Source organism: Marmota marmota, unplaced genomic scaffold (assembly GCF_001458135.2).
Source record: "Marmota marmota marmota unplaced genomic scaffold, marMar, whole genome shotgun sequence".
NCBI lineage: Eukaryota > Metazoa > Chordata > Mammalia > Rodentia > Sciuridae > Marmota > Marmota marmota.
Window position 1 is genome coordinate 12,803,715 of NW_025999999.1, and position 23,336 is coordinate 12,827,050.

The following is a 23,336-nucleotide window of genomic DNA, read 5'->3' on the forward strand; positions in this document are numbered from 1 at the left end:
CTCAATCCCCGCTGCCTTCATGAAACCTCTCAGTTTTAGTCAGCTTTTTCACGGATGTGACTAAAAGACCCTACCAGAACAACTGTACAGGAGAAAAGTGTTTTTAAGGGCTCAGGGTTTCAGAGGTCTTAGACTATAGAAGGCCAGCCCCATTCCTCAGGGCTCCAGATGAGGCAGAATACCATGGCAGAAGAATGTAGTGAAGGGAAACAACTCACATGGTGATCAGGAAGCAAAGTGAGAGACTCCACTTTCCAGGTACAAAAATATATACCACTTAGCCACACCCTCAATGAACCACTTGTTGCAGCCACACCCTATCTGTCTTCACTTACCACTCAAAAAATCCCATTAGGGATTAATTCACTGATTAGGTTAAGTCTGTAACCCAATTATTTCTCCTCCAAATCTTCTTGCATGAGTTTTTGGGGGATACCTCACATCCAAACCACAACACTCTCTGATTGTTTAATTCCTTTTGACTTTATCTTTTCCCTGAAGCCCTTTTCCCTAAAATATTTGCAATGAATTAATAACAACTTTTGCCTAACAGAGTTGGAAAGCCAGACACCTGAAGAAATCAGGCAGGTAATCAAATAGATAAAGCAAGATTGAATTAAAGCAGTAAGAAGTTTTGTGGACTATCTCAATATAGAGTATGTATTCCAACTAAAAAGCCAAATATTTCTAAGAGGGAATATGGTCCCAGATTTGACTGATTTGCTGTTTTTGCTTGTTTTTCCTGTTAGTAATAGAGATATGATTGAAAATTTCTGATTTTAAATATTGACAGTGAGTGCAAATATTTTTTACAAAGTGTGTTTAAGTCAAAAATAAAATTTATTAGGCAAGATATTGCTTCTGACTGTGATAGCTAATTGTTTCTAAAATGTAATGATATTTAAATATTATTTCCTCAATTAAGCCACAACCCTTCTGCATAATAGTATTCATTTAATATCTGCCACTGACCCCACTGCAGAAACCAAAGTAGGAAAATGCACAACTTGACTATTGAGTGACAGGAGATTCATCATCACTTTTGAGTACACAGACCTCCCCATAGAAAAATATCCAGTTGAAGTACAGAGGGAATTTCATAATGTGTTCAAATGACCAGAGTCTGTCCATTTACTTAGTATTTGTCATTCCAGCCAAACTCATGGCCCCAGAAATGCAAACAGATGAGCACCTGCTTCCAAATGCCCAACCTTGTCATTTAGTCAGGCAGCATCAGCATGCAGTTTTATTTCTGAATCCTTGTTCTTAGAGTTAAGAATCTCCTGCAGCCCTTGGTCTAGCTCACATACAGCCCATAGGATGATCTAAAGGTCCATCTCTAGTGAAACTTTTCCTAAGACTAGAATCAAAACATTTGGCCATAAGCTAGGTTCTGGGTAGACAAGACTACCCAGAATACCCATTTATTCTGAAATACAAAAAAAAAGAAAGAAAAGAAAAGAAAATACTATGAGGTTGGGCAGACACCAGCAATTCTAAGCTTCCAGGTACTTCTGATGTGCATCTGGAATTCAGAATTCCCATGCTAGCTATTTGGTCAGACCTCTGCTATTTTCCCTGGAAATTCATAGCTTGCTTTACTTCTATGTGACTTTAATTTTATCACAATTCAGTAGGGAGGAGAATTTAATTAGATTATCTGGTATAGCAAAGGGCTGACTCTCCCATTTTCTGCCCAATAGGAAGATGATCTATTAGAAAAGTGTGTAACAGCAGCTTCCAAATTAACCCCTGGAAAGAGGTAGTCCTCTCCCAGCCTACCTGCCTTCACTACAGCAAACACAGGCCTCTTTCCATTTATAAGCTGTCTAACTAATAAGCTATAGCCCTGTTTTAATGTCCATATAAAATCTTCATATTCACTGCCTATGTTTGACAAACAGAGGATATATGGGTATAATAAACCAAGTACTTTATAAAAATTTAAATGCATTTTTTGGAGCATTCTTTACAGAGGAATAAAAAAAAAGGAGAAACAGGAAATGAGACAAAATTGCTAACCTTGGAGAAGAGTAGAATCTAAATGAAGAAAGAAATATCAAACACTCAGAAAAATGTGGGAAGCAAGGCTCTAACCCATAATTTGGCTTTGTGAAAATTAGAAAAAGGTTTTTACTCCTTCACCGATGCAGCCCCTGGCTGCCTCACCAGATGAGTGTCTTTGTGGAGTGGGTGTCCTGACAGTCCTGCTGGAGAGGATAAATGGTGGGTTAGGCTGTCTGGGGGCCCATGTGCCATTTCCGGTCTCTCAGCTTCCAGCCCACACCTTTCGAGAATGCACAAATATTGGAGAATTTGAATGGTTTTCAAATTTATTAGGAAAAAAAGAAACACCGGATATCAAAATATTTCTCTGAATCGATGACCTAGCATTTGCTCAATAAATACTTTTTTACTTAATGAATAAATGTATTACTGTTTGATGAAAATTTGGATCAGAATGGGAAACTTCAAAAGGATCCTTTCTTTAAATGGATAAAACAAAGACCCTACAGAAAATTCTTTCTCTATCTCCAAATCTTTCAGCAAGGGAACATGCTTTGGAAAAAAAAGTATTCTTGGAAAATGTCCACGAGGACAGAATTAGAAAACATGGATGTGTTCATCTGCATTACTTGCTGATATTCAATATTGTAGACACGAAAATATAAAATGAACAAAAAAATTAATAATTTTCCTGAAACTTCTATTTAGTGGATACCACCATCTTAGGGCTCCTAAATATGGATTCTTGACTGATTGGATTATAGTTCACTAAATTGAACTCTATTTCCTGGGTTCACTATCCATGTACTTTTCAGGCTCAGTTTATTGGAAAAATAAAAATATCATATAAGAGGTCTGGAACATAGGAGTAAGCCATAAACAGATATACTCAGAGAGTCAGTGTAGGACAGAACCAACTGCAGATAAAGTAAGGTTATGAAGATCTTCTTGTTCATCTTGTTTCTGTAGATAGTAGCCACATGGAATCTCTTCCTTTATCATCTCTAAATCCTGGACCAAATACTAAAGTGATTCTATGGCCAGATCTCTAGATTCTTTCTTAAAGTCAGCCATAATAACGAGTTTGGAAGCTTATAAATGGAAAGAGCCCAACATAGTTTTGAAAGAGAGAGAAAGAGAAAGGCTTCAGCTCTTTCCTTACAAAATCCTATGGTCCTTGCTCACTTCCACTTAAAACATATCTGAAGGAGTTTTCAAAGCAAAGAACTTTAAGGCTAGGTTCTCAGAACAGACTATGGCTTACCTAGAAATCATTCTCTGATACTATTGATGATGCAGATGAACACGTCCATGTTTTCTACTTCTGTCCTTGTGGACATTTTCCAAGAATACTTTTTTCCAAAGCATGTTCCCTTGCTGAAAGATTTGGAGACAAAGAAAGAATTTTCTGTAGGGTCTTTGTTTTATCCATTTGCTTTAATCTGTTATTGGAAAATCAACATAAGTCTATGGCATGCAATGGCCAAACAATGAATTAAATGATCATCTGTTGATACTCAGAAACAAATACCTATAGAAATGATCACTATCACAGAATATTTTAATGAAAACAAGTGGCACGGTGTAGTTGGTTCATTGCTTTTAAATTCATCAGAGACTTTTAAATAAAATTATAAGCACAGGGATTTAAATTCCCAGTTCAAGGACTACTGAAGGGACTCAGAAGCTTTTATGATTGCACTAAAAGAAAATTTTATTACCTAAAGCTACAGGATTGAAATTTCTGAAAATGAAATTCACAGGCTTATCATGCAGATAACTAAATTCAAAAATAAAAAAAAAATAAAAATGCATCCAACCTTTCAACCTTGTAGGTTTCTTTATGCCAAAGTTACAATAGTCACTGGCAAAGGATGGCACCTGGAATTTGGGATAGAGGCAGATGGGAATATTTGGATGAAGCAGAAAAATTCCACTTATCCTCCCTTTATAGTAGAAGCACCTTCTTTCGTTGTCTGAATAGGATTACCTGACAAACCTGTTAAGGCTTTTATGAAGCAGAGATGCTATAAGGAAGTTGTGGTCCTTCATCTTACCTGCACACACTATTTTCTTATTGCTTTAAGCTTTGTAATAGGACTCAGTCAAAGCATAGTATGAGGGTGACATATAAAATGTGATTCCTGGGAAAGTGCCACAAAAACCAAATGTACCACATTATTTTCAAACTCTATAAAGAACATTCTTGGGAAATATTTGCTGAAGTGTGTACTAATAGTATGGAATCAGAGTTCAAGGAGTATAATATTGAAAGAGTATAAATTTGGGCTTCTCAAACAGAGAAGTTGAATTCTACATGTTACTCTAAAACTGTGAGAAGGACACTGATAGGTTGCTTGGTTAATTGTAGTAAATATGGACCTAATTATGGCATGTATTAAATCAACTCTAAATGACATATCTACCTCGGTATGCTATAGATGAGGGTATCTAAAAGCATAGTGAGGGGATTCTGGGCTCGACTCAGATGAATTAAGAGCTTGGAGCAAGCATTCAAAAAGAAAAACTACAAAAACAGAAGAATTTTATTTCTCCCATCAAATTATTGAAGTTCCAGAGCAAACAATCATCTCAAAATTGGGAGCAACATATATCCAAGAGACACAGCAATTGAGAGCTTTGTATCTGGAACATATGTGACCAGATGCTGTATCAGTTTAAGAACTTAACATTAGAAATATCAAGGAATTGCTGTGGCTAATTGTGAGCTAGTGTTGAGAACAAGCTGCAGGCACAGGGATGTCTAATACTCCTGACTACAGTACAAGCACAAGAAAGATAATCGTGCAAATCCAAACTGAGGTACATTCTACACAATACTGACCAGTATTCAAAACTATCAAGATAATCACAACTAAGAAAATTTTAAGATAAACTACCACAGTCACAAGGAATAGGAGAAAGGAAACAACATACATTATCATATCCTGGATGGAATTCTGCAACAGAAAAATATTTAAAAAAAAACTAAGACAATCTTAATTACGGATAGATTTTAAAGATTTGAAGGCAGAGAAAAAGGGACAAAGAGGCAAAGAACAAATGAAAACACATAGAAAAACACTAGATCCTCATTTTTAGTTCATCTCTATTACTATTTGTTTTAAATGTAAATGGCCAAAACAATCTGTTACAAGGCAGGCTTTCAGACTGGATTAAAAAACACACAAAACTCAGAGGTGCCCATTCCCAGCATGGAGAATAAAAATAAATAAATAACTACCCCATGCCACCCCTGCCAAAAAAACAAACAAAACAACAACAAACAAAAAACACTCTTAAATATAAAGCATTGGTTAAGTTCAAAGTAAAGGGATGGGAAAAGATATACCAGGCTAACACTAATCAAAAGTAAAAATGAAGTAACTATTAATTTCAGACCCTAATCACCTGTTATACAAAAAAAAAAAAAAAAAAAAAAGATAACCAATCTGGATCGGTACAAATGCCAACTAATGTTTATTTATTGCATTTTTATTATGCATTATGTATATAGCTTAATAGGATTATGTTGTCTTTTTTTAAGTACCACAAGAAGTAACTAAATATTATACCAATTTCACAGTTGAGAACACTAAGTTCCAAACAGTTAAAATTGAGGATTCCAATTCAGGTCATGTGATTTCAGAACCCACACTCCATTACAGAGAATTGTTTTTTAATTGCTTAACGACAAGGAGTTAGGAACCCTCATTGACTGGTAACAGAGCAATTGATAAATGGGGAGAAGTATAGACTGCTTAGAAACTTTATGAACAAGCACTTTGTGTTTCATAGACTTCCTGTTATGACAAAAGCAATATGAATGAATGAATGTGTGTGTGTGTGTGTGTGTACACCAGGGATTAAACCTAGGCGCACTTAACCACTTAGATGCATCCCAGACCATTTTTTTTTTGTATTTTACTTAGAGATAGGGTCTTGCTGAGTAGCTAAGTGCTTAGCTAAATTGCTGAGGCTGGCTTTGAACTCCCAATCCTCCTGCCTCAGCCTCCAGAGCTGCTGGGACTACAGGTGAGTGCCACCATGCCGTCTTGCAAAACATATTCTGATCCCACAAGTTTGAATAGGAAGGGGTAGACATGACTTAGTGATTTTTAAGCTATGAAAAATGACCACATTACAAAATTTAAGAACAATGGCCATGAAGATTGTCAGATTAGATCTTTCATTTCATGTCTAAGGAAGTGGGTGCACTCAGCAGCTAGGGGACAGAACTAGGATGAGATCCGCATCCTCCACATCTGATGTCGATTCTACTACATCATGCTGCTTTACATATACTTCTTAATGACATAAGCATATCTATTTCAAAAGACAGATTTGTTGTCCATGGTATTCTTTGGCCATTGCAGTCCCAGGAGATTCTGATCAACAGCATATTCTTCAATAAAAATAACTACTCTTTTTCTGTGAGAACCAAAAAGGACCCTTTCCTTTCTCCTAATGTCCTTGTGTGTGATGTGGAGAAAACCTTTAAACACATGCAGAAGCTATGTTCAGAGACCTTATGTGATGTCTTCTGCTACTTTTCATGACTTTGACTTCTAAGAGTGAGTGATCCCTGTGGGAAAATGAAACCATGTCACACACCCTTATGCTCTGATTCATTCTAATCTTTCCATGAAAGTTTAAAAAAAAATCCAACTAATTTCACATTTAAAGATGGCAAACCAAGAAGCCCAAAATACAGAGTCCCAATATACGAAGGGTTTGGTTTATGATTTTTCAACTTTATGACAGTAGGAAAGTTTACCGAGGCAACTAGTTCTTCTTGCCACTTACAGAACAGTATTCAAAAAATTTTCAGGAGATACCCAGCATTCTTATAATGCTTTGTGCTAGATGATTTCACCCACTGCAGTCTAAAGTAAGTGTTCTGAGCACGTTGAAAGCAAGCTGGGCTAAGCTCTGATGTTTGGTAGATTAGGAGTGTTGAGTACATTTTCCCCTTAGAATGTTTTTCTAACATATGAAGTGTTTATTTGGATATAACCCATTTATATGTTGAGGAACATTTATAATCACCCATTGTTATGTTTCATGCAATGTGGCCACCTTTAAATTGTCTTATCAGTGCATGCAAGTGAAGCAAGCTGTAAAAGTGGGCAAGTTATCAAAGAGATCCAGCAGCTCTTTATCTGATCCATATTTTTAGTTATCTCATACAAAACACGTTTCACCTCCATGCTTATCTTTACTTATTGCTGCCTGCTTTCAAAAGGGAACTTACCAATAGAAATGTCGCATTTTGGAACAATAATGCAAGATCTCCATCCAGACCCTGGAGATGAAGGAAAGTAAATGCCCCGTCATAGCTTGGCTGAGCTTAAAAAGAGCTAATGAGAAAGTGACCATTAGAGAAATGTTGTCAAGATTACATTCTCTAGGAAGGAAAAAAAAAAAGAAAGAAAGAAAAAGGGAGCGAATATTAGGCCATGAGGGAAACATGAAAAAGGAGAAAAGAGTCACAGACTTTGGCACTTTCAGACACAGCGGGTTTCTAGGTGGACTTTCCCCAACAACATGGATTCTCAGGACCAGAAATGTCTCTGAAGCCATTTATTTCAGCTTTCGCTAGTGAATCCCCTTCCTATCACATTTCTCAAGCTGTGGTCCAGCCCTTAGTTTTTGAGAATCTAGGATGTTTAAAATGTAACATGTCTCAGGAGATTCCCTCTACTTAGGTATCTCTATAAGAACTTCTTGTTTCCAGAGGAGAAAATGAGTGAATTCTCAATTAGTGAAAAATGCGTGGGAACAGCATTCTTTTTTATACCAGAGTATAAACTAGAATTATGAGATGCTTGAAATATATCTGCATCTATATAAATATATACATGGAGATGTGTGTGTATATGGAAAGAGAGAGAGGGAGGAGAGAGGGAGAGCAAGAGAAAGAAAATATTAGGAAATGGACTCTTTTGTACCATTCCAGTAAATAAGAACATAATAAAATTGAAATCCCTACGTTCTCCTAGTAGCATTAAAATTAGGGGGAAAAAAAACTAATGAAACTATTTCACAGCATATAATGTGTGGAGAAAAGGTATCTATACCCTTTGACCGAATAAACAAATGCCTAGTGATTGTCAAAGGAAAAATGAAACTAGAAAAGAGCACATACAAAGATACATTTGGATTGTTTAGAAGTGACCTACTTTTCTGCATAAAATAATTGTTTTATTCACTAAGTTGCAGCAACTCAAATATTATGCAGGAATTTAAAAGTATGTTTAAATACTATACAGCAGCAGGATGCTGGTTATGATAGCTTCACTTTTTGCAAAGAGTAAAATGGTCTAGTTAAATTTTTTGGCTATAAGAATCAGAAACTGATGGCAGCTGGTTTTAGAAAGCCTTAAGAACAATTTTTGACAGGTTAATGCAAAGAAAGACATCAGGAGATCTGCAGAACTAAGAGTAAACAGAGCCAAGGAAAAATACCTTAGAGCACACCACAGAAATGGACATTGCTACTGGGGTCTCTGCCAAGACATGCCATCTTGCACTGCTGGCCACACCTGTGCCAGAGCCTAGATGCTGCCCTGGGATTGTTATGCCAGTCAGAGCCTCAGAAACCCTGATGAGCCACCACCACCGTAGACACCTCTTCCAGGACAAAAGCCTTAGCAGACTTTGCCACTTTGGCTTCTGATTCAGACTTGAGGTATGTGTGTGTGATTTGCATGACCACAAGACAGGTAGGAAAAGAAGCGCTTGTCACTGACAACTCACGTGATAGAAGAGGATCTTTCATAAGGGCTTCTCCAAAGACAATAAGAAGGTTTAGATGCAAATCAGAGGAAAATAAGGATACATGTCCACTAGAGATAGAAATAGACTATGATTGTGAAGAAGGAAAAATTCTATGAATTACTGCAAGCCTGTAATAAAATTGTAATAGTGACTGAATTCTAGTCTAGGTATTCTTTTCTTTCTTTTTCCTTCTTTCTTTCCTTTCTTCCCTCCTATTTTGATACTGGGGATTGAACCCAGGAGCACTTTATCACTGAACAACATCCCCAGCTCTTCTTACTTTTTGAGACAGGGTCTCACTAAGTTGCTTACAGCCTGGCTAAATTGCTGAGGTGGCCTTAAACTTGTGATCCTCCTGCTTCAGCCTCCTGAGCTTCTGGGATTACAGATACGCAATACTGTACCAGCCAATTTTGTTGGTCCTTTAATGTTCTGTGATTGTTATGCTCTTGTGTACTTTGCATGTTTTTGTTCCTTCCAAAATTCACATTGAGCCTAAATTCCCAGTGCAAGTGTTAGGAGTTGGCATTGATGAGAGGTATGTAGGTCAGGAGGGCTCCCCTCTCATAAATGGGTTAATGCCATTTTTAAAGGGCAGGATCCGCCGCCATGGGCCTCTTTGCTCTTCTATCTTCTGCCATGTGATGACACAGATAAAAACTCACCACATGCCCTGCCTTCATTTTAGACTTACCGACCTTCAGAACTGTGAGCCAATAAAGTTCTGCTCATCAGAAGTTACCCAGGTTCATGTATTCTGTTATAGTAGCACAGACAGATTAAGAGGTATTCTTAGTAAACCAACATTTTTTCCAACTGTCTTCCTTCTGCTTAGTTATAATTCAAGCCTCAGATGTCAGTAACTGTGCCTTTTTCCTCCCTTTGCAATCTAAGCATGCCTTTCCTTAGAGCACCTAGAACAGAGCTCAAAAAATGAGGGGCCTTTAGCAAAGTCATGAAAAAGTGATGAGGAGATAGGGAATCTGAGGCCAGGAGGAAGCAAATAAGTCAACAAACACGTTAATAATTCAATGACTAATTACACACTGGAAAACTGATAAAAATCTAGCACAAGATCAGAGCCAGTTTGGTCCCCTTCTTCATTGCCCATTTTATCAATATCTTCTACTGAACAAAATATCTGTCACAGAAAAGTTACAATGTTCTTTTAATAAGGATTATATTGTATTTTTAAGAAAAAGGTATTGGATGAACCCAGGGGTTGTTTACCACTGAGCTACATCCCCAGGCTGTCTGATTGCTTATTTATTTTTAGTTATAGATGGACACAATATGTTTATTTTATTTATTTATTTTTATGTGATGTCGAGGAACATGCCTCACACATGCTAGACAAGCACTCTAACACTGAGCTATAACTCCAGCCCCTTTATTTTCTTAATTATTAAAATACATACCCACATATGTAAATCAATGAACTTCAATAAATGCTTTCAGTCATCAAGGATAAAGCAGCATTAAGCAAAGTATCATTTTTTATAGAAAATACTTTATCAATTCAGATAATACATTCTTCTTTTGAAAATCTAGGTATGTCTAAGTGTAGCTAGATGTGGTGAGTGTGTATACTAAGGAGCTTATGCAAGGCATGCAGGTGGATTGATGTAATTCCTCCATGGATCACTGCTGTTCTCCCAAATACCAGGCAACATACATGATCTTCCCAAGTCCCAAAGACTATCCACTGATGAGGACCACAACCAAGCTAAGATGGCACCTGGCAGTTTGCTAGGAAGAGTGGTTTCTGAGTAACACCATGGAGCCATTAAGATGATAGAGATTCCTTAATGACTGACTGCTGTGTCTAGATTACGTCAATTAAGTTAAGCTGTGTGTAATCACTAAGATGATGAGGAGTCCTTATTGGTTGACCGCTGTATCTAGTTGATGTTAATTAAGAACAAGCTGTGTGTTCAGTTATGTATATATACCCCTACTGTCCTACAATAAAGCAGCTCCCGCTGTATCAACCTTCACAAGTTGCTTGTCACTCCCTGGTTATTTTGCCAGCCAGACTGCGGCAATCCACAGTGAAAAGGGACTACTGAGGTTTGAGATCCTGAGTGAAAGGTGACTATGCCACATGTCAAGAAGGAATATCGGCTGCTGCACACAGTCCACGAATAAGAGAGCACTTCTAATAGCATGTCCTTATCCCCAGCATATCTTGACTGAACATCCCCAGAATCTATAGTTGCGCATCATTGTGCAATAGTTTTGTTTTTTTTCTTTTTTATTTTTGGGGGGTCCTGGGACTCTCACTAAGTTTCATAGGGCCTCACTAAATTGCTGAGGCTGGCCTCCTGTGATCCTCTTATTGCAGCCTCTCAAACTACTGGGATTACAGGCATGTGCCACTGTTCCTGGCTTGATTTCTTATATTAGTATCACCAGGATATTTATTAATATGGTCCCAAATCCTGGGACCATACTTGCCAGCTGAACTGTCACAGGTTTGGAAACACGAAGCAGGAACAAAGAAATTTTTGTGTTCTTTGAAGTCTCCGGTAAATCCTAAATTTTGTGATTAACACTATAGAAAGATACATGTCTCTTTCTATATATATATATATGTATGTGTGTGTGGGTATTGCATACATGTGTGCAATACATGTATCACACACACACATAAAATGTATTATATAATAGTAATATATGTAATGTATATTTATTGCATATATATTACATATAGCTTCTCATACACATATATACATACATGTATACTTATCTCATTTTCCCTATTTCTTTTTTGCTGTTCATATCATAGTCTTGAGAACATTGAAAAATGATCCACAATTCCCTTAGATACCCATGTTCTGTATCATGCTTGACCAAGTCCAAAACAATGGAAATTAAAAAAAATCAACAGTTTTACAACAATCAATAAAAAAGAATTCTCATGCTCATACAATACTCACAATATTCAAACACTACTCGCAAAACCCACAGTGTACATTAAGGCTTTTCAATCAAAGAAGCTTTTCAATCAAAAAATATGATATAAAGATTGTACATCTCAAGAACAAGCAATTTAAATGGATTTCCTTTAGGATGTTTTCAACTACTAATAACAGAAAGCCTCAAAAATTATGACTGAAACTATGTGGATTTTCATAGTTTATTTAAAAGACATCTGGAGTACGCTAGTAAGACTCTGGATAGTGACATGCCACCCTCTCACATAAGCTTGACCATCTCAGAATTAAATTACAAATATATTTGAGAGGACATGTCAGACATTTGAAAGCAGATAGGAATGTTATGAATCCGACTATCCTATGAGGAGATGGCTTCCTCATAAAAGAGAAGGTTAGCCAGAAACTCCACTGGCAATTTCAAATTTATATTCTAGAAATATTCTAAGCAAGACAGTACTATAAAGTTAGATTCAAAGCCCAAGTATATCTTTAAGTCAAAGTTTTTATCACAAGTGTTCTCCTTATTCCAGTTCCTTTCTGGGTATTTGTTGGAGGCATCGGTGAAGTCTAGGGATATGAGAGGAAAAAGGCCACGTGTGGTACTGGATGATGTGAGGAGGGCATCTGAAGGGAACAGGGGCACGGAGGGCCAGGAAGCCAAGAAAAGAAGGTAACTGAGTGAGCTCATGTGAGCCACCAGGATTCAGGGATTAATTAGCAAGGTGAGTATTTCAGCAAATTATACCTCGAGAGTTCAGTGTACAGCAAAAGCCCTTCCATGAGAGGTGGCTGCCCTGGCGAGGAATCAGTGTGATAACACACAGGGGAATAAGAAAGTAAGAAAATCAATATGTTGGGTTAACAGGAATCAAGTTTCTAGGTGTTGGAAAAGAGAATTACAAATACCAAATGTAGAGCCTAAATGGTTGGATTTAAATTGGAAGTATTGATGTAGACTCATAACTTTCTCTTTTCATACACGTAGATATAGAAAGTGTGTGTACAATATGCACATCCATTACTTTAGACTTTATCTAATGAAAAGCTGCTGAGAATAGGCACACTCAAATCTTCATTTCTAAAAATAATTATTAGATGAATGGACATAAGATAGAAACAGTGGTTGTCCAAAATGGAACTAGAATATCTTATTGTGACAATCAGGTAAACTGTTCACAGAATAAGAGGAGAGTATCAAAGGGATATAGAAGTTGGCTTGAAGTCTTCCACTGGTCAATGTGGCTACTTTGAGCATAAGAACAAATGATATGGTAAGAGATTAAAACCCATTAAATAAAAAAATCTACAAGCCAAGATTGATATGAATAAACACACGATTAAATAAGTGAAAACAAAACACTATTTTAGATTAGAAAGCCAAATAGTAATATAGGAGGAATAGATTTAAACTACGTATAAATGTAACAAAAGATTCATACATAGTTTCAAGTTATGTTTTCACAAAATACTAATTTCAATGGAAAAAAATGAGAATAGTAGAGAAGAGAAATCTGATACATAAAACCTTAACCAACTGACACCAATGTTGACAAACACTGATGGGAAAAGTCCACACGGGAGAGAACTCAGGCTCCAACACAAACACAACCTCGATTCCATGATTATTTTGGACAAAATGTATAATCTGCCTCTAATCATTACGGCACCAACATTGGGTACTGAGGAATATTTGACAAAACGATTTCTTTGTAATCTTTTAAAAAATCATACAAGACAAGAAAAACACTGAGAAAGTACCCTGGATATAAGGTATGGCTCCTGGATATAAGGTATGGCCCCAAAGCTCCTGTGTTTATGCAGGAATGCTCAGAGGTTAAATGGTTGGAATATGAAAGCTGTAACCTCATTCATCCAATGCAGTTTCAACAGACTGACTGGGTGGTGACTGTACAAGTGGGGCCTGGGTACAGGAGGTGGGTCACTAGGGGTGTGTCCTGGAAGGGTTCTTCCCTGTGGCCCCTTCCCATCTCCCTTTCTCTATGCTTGCTTGCTGCCAGGAAAGTAGCAGCTTTCTTTGCCGGTCCCTTATCCCATGATATTCTGCCTTATCTGAGGTCTAGAGCAATGGAGTTGGTCACCTATGGACTGAAACCTCTGAAACCTTGAGCCCCAAATAAACTTCACCTTCTCTAAGTTGTTCTTGTTTGGCCTTTGGGTCACAGTGACAAAAAGCTAAAACATCCCAACTGGAAAACACACTTGTACATTATCTTGGACTGAATCATTTCTAAAAATACTAGTCATAAAATTAAGTTAGAATAGAATTTGTGGATTGTATTATTGTAGTATATTAAAATCAACTTCTTGATTTTGAGGATTTACTGGTTGTGTGTAGGAAAATGTCATTTTTGATGTAGCAAATGCACATGAACGTATCCAGAGTAGCAAAACATTTTTTCTGTAACTTATTCTCAAATGGTCCTGAACCATTACACATATGCCTATATACTTATATATGGTAGATATTGAGAAGTACAAAGGAAAAGTGATAACCGTCAAGAGTTCCAGAACTTAGGTGCAAAGTACAGAGAATGTGTTTTCTTGCTCTTAGAATTTTTGTGTAACTTTGAAATTTTTAAAAAAGTAAAATATAAAGAAATACTTTTAAAAGGTGCTACCATTTTGATAACTGGCAACTTGTGTTCATGGAGAAATATTCACAGAGGAAAATGCATCAAGAAAACAGCAACATTTGTCTTTTTTCCTGACAAATCACATCCTTTTAATATTTTTCTCAAAGCATCCGATGATCGATGATGATTCATTAAGAGAAAGTTCAGCTTCTTTTCCCAGGTGAAAAGCAAAGCAACTACTCTGAGATTAACATACGGTCACTACACATTTTAAATCTGCACTGTAAAGGCCATTTTCAACTGTGTTCACTTTCCAGGGATGTTAACTACTGTATCTGAGGGTGATAAGCAACTGGAATACAGATTTAAGCAATTTATTCAGAAATTTCTTAAGGGATTTTGTGCTGTCACCGCTACATAGTTTAGCTGTCTCACAGGACACTGGCCTAGCAGCAAATTCCTGCCAAAGCTTTTAATTCTTCTTTAGCTCTCTGACACCATCTCATTTTAACTTCTTAAGAGTGTCTTTGCTATCAATACAAATATTAACTAAGTTTCAGAAAATAAAAGGTCCAACTTTTGAAAGGCCAATATCTGGGATTAAACTAAACTTCTCAAAGCAGAACTGAAATCTCTAGGGTGCCATATCACAATTTCACCACCCTTGGTGTTCATTGGTCCAACCCCAGCCACCCTATAAGCAAGAAGGTTGAAAAAATCTTCTATCCTCCAAAAGATATTCATCTTCAGTTTCAACAATCACTGTCCTTCCCTAATTTTTATTTCATTTGCCTCACTCTAGAGTTACTTATTTACATTCCGTTTTCTGTACTAGACTGGGAATACAATCTTCTCAAAAGGGTACTGGGGTTTGCTCACCACTGAGAACTTTTAACATGTTGAGCACAGATCCTGAAACAAAACTACCTCAATACATTCTTGTTAAATCAAGATAAGATTCCAAAGTTCAATAATTTGGTAGGTATTAACAGATAGTGGGCAAGTCTCCATGTTCCTTACCTCTTAGTATTCACCCCTGTGCATAATTCTCTTCCCTTGACTGAAGTCAAGACCAGTTAACTTGCTTCAACCTAATAGAATATAGCAGCACTGACAGGATGCACATCATTGTGTATACTTGAATATATTACATAAGATTATAATGCCCATCATGGAGCATCAGGAAGCAAGCAGTTACATTGTAAAGGTTTTAGGACAAGGAGGTAAGATTGGCTTTTGGCCAACATTCTGCAGAGAAAGCAGCTCACAGTCTGCAAGAATTAAATTCTGCCAACAATCAACTAATATAAAACAAATCTTTTCCATGTTGAGCATCAGAAAAGACCACAATCCCACCTGACACCAGAATTTCAATAAAAGGCTTTTGAAGTTGACACTTCATTTTCCATTTCTGTTCTTGGGCCCATGGTATCTTTCATAAGATCAAGGCCTTCAATTTACATTCCATTCTTCATCCCCCCACCTCAAAAAGACAGTGACTCATAAAGATCAGCCTAACCATAAGCCCTGCTCTGCCATTGAAACGGAACTTCTAAAAAAAAAAGTTGTAGAAATGTTATGGAGAATCTCCTTTTGAACCTCAAGAACTCTCTACCACTGAAAAACTTCTTTCATTTGGAATCGCTCTTTTCTTGTTCATGCTGTAATCTGTCCATATGCTATGTCTCTCCCCTATGGAGAGGCAAAGTGACTCTTATGGCCTAAGACTAGTGTCTGGAAGAGAGAATTGCCTCCTTAAATATTTGTTGAATTATAATTCAGGGCCAAGAGCCTTGAACTTGCACTGCAGTGATGCCTAACCTATTCCCTGTTATAGAAACAAAAACCATAGTGTTGAAGGTGGCATCTGACTTCTCCAGTTTCTCACACATACAGTCAACACACATATTCTGAGAGTTCCTATTGCATATTAGCAACTGGAAAACTACCATTCTTTGTTCATTTATCAGAAAAGTCAGGAGACTCAATGCCCTAATCAGGTACAAAATCCAGACCTAAAATATGCATGAGGCACTTGACCTACACTAAATGATGTGTACCAAGTTCTTTTTTTTTTTTTTTAACAGTCTTTGGTCAAGGGCCAGAAATGAGCTGTGAGACTCAGGAAAGATCATTCTCCCATACAATATTCTACTCTGTATAGCAGACAGTGAACCTGTCACAAATATTATGCTCAGACTCATCCCTCAGTCTCATGAAACTAAGAGATTCTTCTCTCCTGGTGCTAAAGAAGAAACAAAGTATGAATAATCCCAACAAATCAGCCAGCTTGCTTGTGTTTCATATATGCAAAGAGAGCAGCATATACCTCTCAGTCGTGAATATAAAATGGCTTGAGGTCATGCCTGATAAACTGTAAAAGAGAAGATGCCCATATAGATGCTGTTGTTATTAATTATCACTCATGATTGGTGCTAGCACTATGCTAGACATTTACGTACATACCTTACTTTATCTTCCATGAGACATTATGAGGTAAGTATTATCATCAGCATGTTACAGATGAGAAAACTGAGGTTGCAACAGAGTGGTGATACAGACCATTCTCATATTCAGTAAATTCCAGAGCTATCATTCACAATCATCTCTCTTTCTTGACCCCAAATCCACATTCCAAAAGAGCTCATTTCTTTTGTCCTGCTATTGTCTGCCTTTCAATTTATTCTTATTGGTTACGAAAAAGCTATTAAAAGGTATTTTTAATTTCCAGTAAACTTTTAGCAATTACGTTAGTATTTTCCCACCTGAATCTTCATGGGAATTTATAAAACAAAACTGATCATGACAGTCTCACTGGGATACTGCTGAGAATGGATCCCATAACTCGCTGAGATGGGGGAGTCATGACATAAAAGAGAGCAGTAATGTTGACTGAGAAGGTGTCAGTTTTACATGGTCCCTTCTCAGACTGAAACTACACTCCCTGAAGAGGTAGAAGGAGGAAATTAATTAGCATAAACCATTGCTCTTACCTCTTGAAATGATGATGCTCATAAACCGCAGCTGGAGTTCCTATAAAAAGATGGAATGAGAGAGCATGACTCCCATAAGAGGTCAGAGGAAGTGGCCATGATTTATTTGTTGGAGAGACACTGAACTGTTCTAGGGAAAGTCCTTTTCCTGACCAAAAATTGCATTCTCTCAGATGAGATGATGAAGACATTGTGAGTGTGTGTGTGTGTGTGTGTGTGTGTGTGTGTGTGAGAGAGAGAGAGAGAGAGAGAGAGAGAGAGAGAGAGAGAGAGAGAGATGTGAAAATATGTGCATGGGCACATGAACACAACACACACCCATACCAGGCACAAGCACCTGCAGCTCACCTTTGAAAGGATGGGTATGGAAGAGTCAAACCTGAAAGCACTGATGAGAGGGAGCATCTGAGTTGGAAGACTGGAGTTTAAACTTTAGCTCTTTTAGATATTAATAGTAAACTCTTAGGAAATCACTTTCTCTCTGTTCCTTGATTTACCATCTGGAAAAAAAAAAGATAAATGTACCAACCTCACATTGTTGCTGTGAGGAGGAGTTAAACAAGGAACTAATGTTCAAAAGGGCAAACAGATGCAACACAGCCTGGCACAGAATGAGCCTTCAATAAATGTTAGAATGTGTGAGCTCCTAGATTCTAAACGGAGACTTGGGCTTCCTTAACTGCCCAAAGAGGAATGGATATAAAGGCCCATCCAAGGAAGTGATTCAAAAGAGAAAAAAAAAAATGGTGGCAAGGAACCTTGAGTAGACGTTACCATATGGTGACATATATAGGCACAAATGGGCTAAAGGACAGCAAGGATTAGCATTGCTGCCAAGAGGATCCAGAAAGGACTTTGAACACTTCCGAGATTCTTAAGGAGGGGAACAAAGAAAGGAGTAAAAGAACAGACAAAGAATTTTTTAAAAAGTGGAGTTCAGAAATACATAAGACTTTATTCACTCAGCCACTAGTAATAAATATACCATAAAAATGAAAGGAAAAAGAAAAAGTGACATAAAATTGCATCTGGGGTTTACTAATATAGCTAACTGATGGCCAGGCATAAGCTGAGTCTCAACTGAAGGCTTCAATATTCAAGAATTTTTTCTATATACATCTACATGTTTTCAAGGTCCTTTAAAGCTGTGGGTTTTTTTTAAAGTTTCCTTTTGCTAAGGGATTTAAAATCCAATCTTAAGAAAAAAAATAATGATGATCATGGTTTTATTAAACATGACATAGAAATATAATTAAATATATATCAAATAAAAATAGTGTGGATTATAAGTAATATACATTCTGTAGTCATCTTCTACTATGTATGATTTTCACATAGAAAAAAGCTGGTATACTACTGAAGACAACTTGGTGACTATAGAGTGCCACAGAGTAATGAGATGACCATGAATTGAAGATGGCAGAACCCCCATGAGAGAAGGAGCCAGGGTCACTTAATCATCCCACCAAGGAATACCTGAACTGAATATAAACACGCTGACTCCACAAAATACCCTTTATCTATCTATCTATCTATCTATCTATCTATCTATTGGAATTGCCATTTTAAAACCTGACCAGTTCTAGTTGCTTTCTCCCGATTTCTTTAAATTGAAATCTAGGCATCTGGAATATCTTCAGTGGGACCTTTCATTCCTCTGTTCCTGACTGCTTGCATTTCCTGAGCCCAAAGGGAAGACAGAATGTTAAGAGAAGGGAGATCCCTATGACATCTGTAGGTAGGACCAGGTTTCTCTGCAGCAGAAAGAAACTTCAGATCAGGTCAATGAGTTTCTGCTGGAGATGTCCTCTATGCAAGCACATGTCACCACTATGCCTTGTGGCATTTGTGTGCAGAGCTGGGAAAAGGCATGGAGCTTCTTGGATCTTTCAGATTTGTCCTGGGGCCAAGTGGGACCTAGAATGATTTAGGTCCTGGATGATCTCTGTTTGCAATCAGCCCCTTCTATTTCCTCAAATGCACTATCTAGATGATATTGCGTACTATTTGGGGACTGAGCAGAGCAAACCTAGAACTGTTTCAAAGAACCTGTATGTCCTCTCAGGGCCCAACTGCTCTGTCCTTGTAGACAGGTACTTCTTTATATTAGAGATGGAACACTACACAAGGTTCCCTGAATGTGGTCAGTGTAGCCCACAGGACACTCACATTCAGAGGCAGAGTCACAGTGCTCTTTGGAAACATGAAAAGCCCGCTTACCTACTACACACACACACACACACACACACACACACACACACACACACAAAGTCCAGCAGACTGCTCCTGAAGCCACTCTTTGGTGCTTTGCTGGTGATATTTGAAGGCTTGAGATAAGCTCAAGTTCTCTTTGGGATTCCTGAAAGATGCTGCTATATTCTCCTATGGTTGTTTTAGAGTAGAGAGCTACCATACTTTAAGAAAGGAAGAAGAACAAACCAAAATATTTTCTGTCTGGGTTGAAGTATAGACAACTCCCAAATAAAAAAAAATATTCAAATTAGGATGTTTTTGACTTATTGTGATAAAAAAACAATAGGCATTCCATAGAGCCATACTTGAACTTGGAATGTTCATCTTTTCCCTCCTAGTCAGCCATGAGATGACGAGAGCAAACACCCCATACTTTACAGTGTCCTGTGTGGCTAAGCTATGGTTTGTGGTTGGCTGTGTACATTACATGCATGGTTTACTTTTCTTATTTTGGACTTACTGTGGGCTTCTCAGGATGTGAGCCCATCGTAGGTTTAGAAGATGAGGCTGATAACTGCAATCACAAACTCCGAGTTTGGACTTTGTTGAAGGAAAAGAAGAGAGTTCCTTAAAGTGTCACTTCCTGGACCCATGATGACTTATCTTTAAAATCTAACACAGTCACCTGAAGAGGCACCAGAATCCCTCGAATCTCAATCGTGTGATGCAAAACACATTTTGAAAATGTCTCAGAATAAGGTTCAAAAAACTTTAGAATAAAACAATAGATGGTTTGAATGAAAGAACTCAACTTCAGGAAAGTCAAGAAGTAGTTGCCTGAGAAATCGAGTGATTAAAGCAAAGAGAGAGGGAACTAAAGCACAGGAAATAACACTTGAAAACACAAAGGTATAAACAAACCAGGTCATGGATGATAAAGATGGCAATTTAAACCTCTGACCAAGACCACGCTGAAGACCATGCATTGCCTATGATCTAGTCAGAGTGGCAGGTGGATGAGAGTAACAGGAATGAGAGAAAAAGATCTAAGCCAAGAATGAAGTAAACCTCATCTCCTACCAATCGGAAGATGATTTGAATAAAGCTCACACTGATCCTGTTAACTTACATGTTTCTTTTGAAAGACTTCCAGGTGAAAACCAAGAACTATCCAAAAAATTATGTGAAGAAAATCGAATAACAAAGAGTTTGCAGGACAATCACATTCCCAAACTAAGCAACTCTCTTTGCAATATGAAAATTTCACAGCTTGAAAGTGAGATACAGAGGCGTCAACTGAAATTGAAATATTGCCAAAAGTACATCAAGAATATGTAATGCAATCTCAGAGAAAATCAGCTGTGGAGGAAATACTGCTTAGAAACAGAGGAAATTTCCCAAAATATATAGATGCATGGTCTACATGGTAGAAGCACATTTTCAAGAAGATGGTTGAAAACATGGATAAAAAATTAAAGAACCAATTCTTTTTATCAATACTATATTATTGTTGATGAGAAAAGAGCTCAAGAAACTTGGATGGTAGCTCTGAAAATATAAAGCTTGATTAAAATAAAGGAATAATAACAGGTAAATATTGGCTAAGGTTGAGATTAATTTCTAGACTCTTCCAAGTGGTCCCTTTGCTTCTGCTGTTCCACACATAGCCCTCAGAGGCCCAACTGTATCCAGGATCCCCTGGATCATCAGGTCCCCAACAAGGAGGTCTAAGCTGTAGGGTCTCAGGAAGGTTTAATTCAGCTTATTAAAGCCAGCCTTGAACATCCAGAAGCACATCTGCATTTTTTTCTCTCTTTGAAAGTATTTTAAATTTATATCTTTTAAATTCAACTGTTGCTGTTTAATTGATACTAGAGTTGTTCTAATTAAAATTTCATAGCATTATAATGCTTACAATAGTATGTTTCAAACACAGATTCATTCAGTACTATTCTTATGAATACAATATTTCTATTATACTGGGCTCTCTACAATCAGTATAAGCAGGGTATTGTGTTTCGGTTGAGTAAAATGTTCACTACCAACATTAACTATTTTTCATTAAATATTTTTCCAACTGTTTTTCAATTAACCTACAATTTTTTAGCATATAGAAATAATAAATGTTTATTGTTTTCCCTCTAACCATCTCAAAGCTTGAAAATTTTTTTTCTTCTTCCAAGTATTCCCTCCTTCCTCAACACCTGTGATTCATCTGCCTGTGATTCATCTGTTTATTTTTGCATTGTATGGTTGTGTCAAGTGTGGTTGTCACAATGGTGAAGATGGAAGATGGTTACCCAATTCCAGCCTCATTTGATGAGGAGCTATTTTCTGGAGAGGGAGAAAAAGGAGACATGCTCATTTTTTTAATTGTACATATGTATATTAAATAAGCAGATGTATCTTAGAGGAAAAGTTCTATTATTTCCATAGTTTTCAAAAGTAGGAGAAAAGAGAAGATTGTTTGAGTGATCATCTGTTGAATGATGCCTTAAACATACATCAGACACAGTAAACCAACTCTGGGTCAGATTGATACCTGCTTGAATATGATTCCAATTTACCACTGTTTCACCTGGAAGGTTATTCTGAGGGTAGTATTACACTGTCTTACTTTGAAATTGTCCCTAACAACACATGTTCAGATACCCAGAAAAACATGGTTTTATCTTACTTAATAATGTTACAAAAGCAAAGAGATTTCTCAATGCATAAGGATAAATAAAAAATGAATCTGCATCCTAGGACAATTCCACAACATAAATTTAAAAATTCTCTAGAACACTGCACACTCTTTGACTCCCTAATTCTAGAATTTTTATGCGGAGAGAATAGAGACAACGACATAGAGAAAACAGCTTTAAGAATGTGCTTCATAACGTACTTAAAATAATAACTGATACTCTCCTATTGAAATCATAGGAGAGGATGAATTATGGCACAGGAATCTGATGAACAATGAAAAGTTAGAGAAACTAGCTGGAGGCAAGCTGAATGCACTCTCACTGGTCCTGATCCCTTCTTTGTTCATTCAGATGGAGAAACTGAGGCCCAGGGGAGACCAGGTTTCCCAGAATGAGATGACTGTTCAACAGCAGCCCTGGGACCACCTTCTTCTTACTTTAGCAAGCTGGAACCCCAGTGAAAGGGTAGGGAATAAAAAGCTAACACCCTCTCCAAAGAGCCCCTCGTCACATCATGTGCCTCCTCATGGACAGTCTGCAGTTAAAAATAAAAATGCTAGCTGGATTTTTTTCCTTCCTTAATAACTTTGTTTCTTTCTTTGACTTCATGAATTCCATTCTTAATCGTTAGTATAATAGACTCTGATCTGATGACATCACTAAACAGAGAGAATGGGTGACCCTTGGAAAAAATCCCGTCAACCTTTGTTTTACCGTTTTCTTCTGAATGCAGAATCCTTACTCCTGGCATACTGAGGGTTAACTTGTGCATTCGATCAGACATGATCAAAGCCTGTAAAATGTCCTTTTCTGTAAGCAAGAGCTGCATCCTAAGGGAGGATGCAGATGATGGGTGGTGCCTGGGGTATGTAATGACAATCCTGTTACTCAAGCAAAGGTTAATCGTGATGGTAAGTGCTGCAGATGCAGAGAGAGAATTGGGCATGAGTGAATATGTGTTGCAACCAACACCTGTGCAATGGAGGGTTAGAAAAGCTGAACAGTGATTCAAGCTCCACAAATACTCCACCAGCCTGCAGAAAGCTCTGAGGGTGTGCAGCCTACTTGAGTTTCCCCACAGAGGTCTGAAAGGGCAGGACCTTTCCTGCTCCCACCAGGATCCGTCAGTGGGCACAGGCCACC

General features: G+C 37.5%; 1 long non-coding RNA gene across 37 annotated transcripts in view; it reads right to left on the reverse strand.

Moving 5' to 3' along the window:
• The window catches only part of LOC107149875, a 528,547-nt gene that overhangs the window by 493,735 nt on the left and 11,476 nt on the right, over positions 1–23,336 (reverse strand). For 2 of the 37 annotated variants that reach the window (XR_007349151.1, XR_007349141.1), the window contains one exon: positions 3,272–3,384. The exons of the other annotated variants lie outside the window; for them this stretch is intronic. This is a non-coding gene — a long non-coding RNA (uncharacterized LOC107149875). The remainder of the gene's footprint in view (positions 1–3,271; positions 3,385–23,336) is intronic. 37 annotated transcript variants of the gene reach the window in all.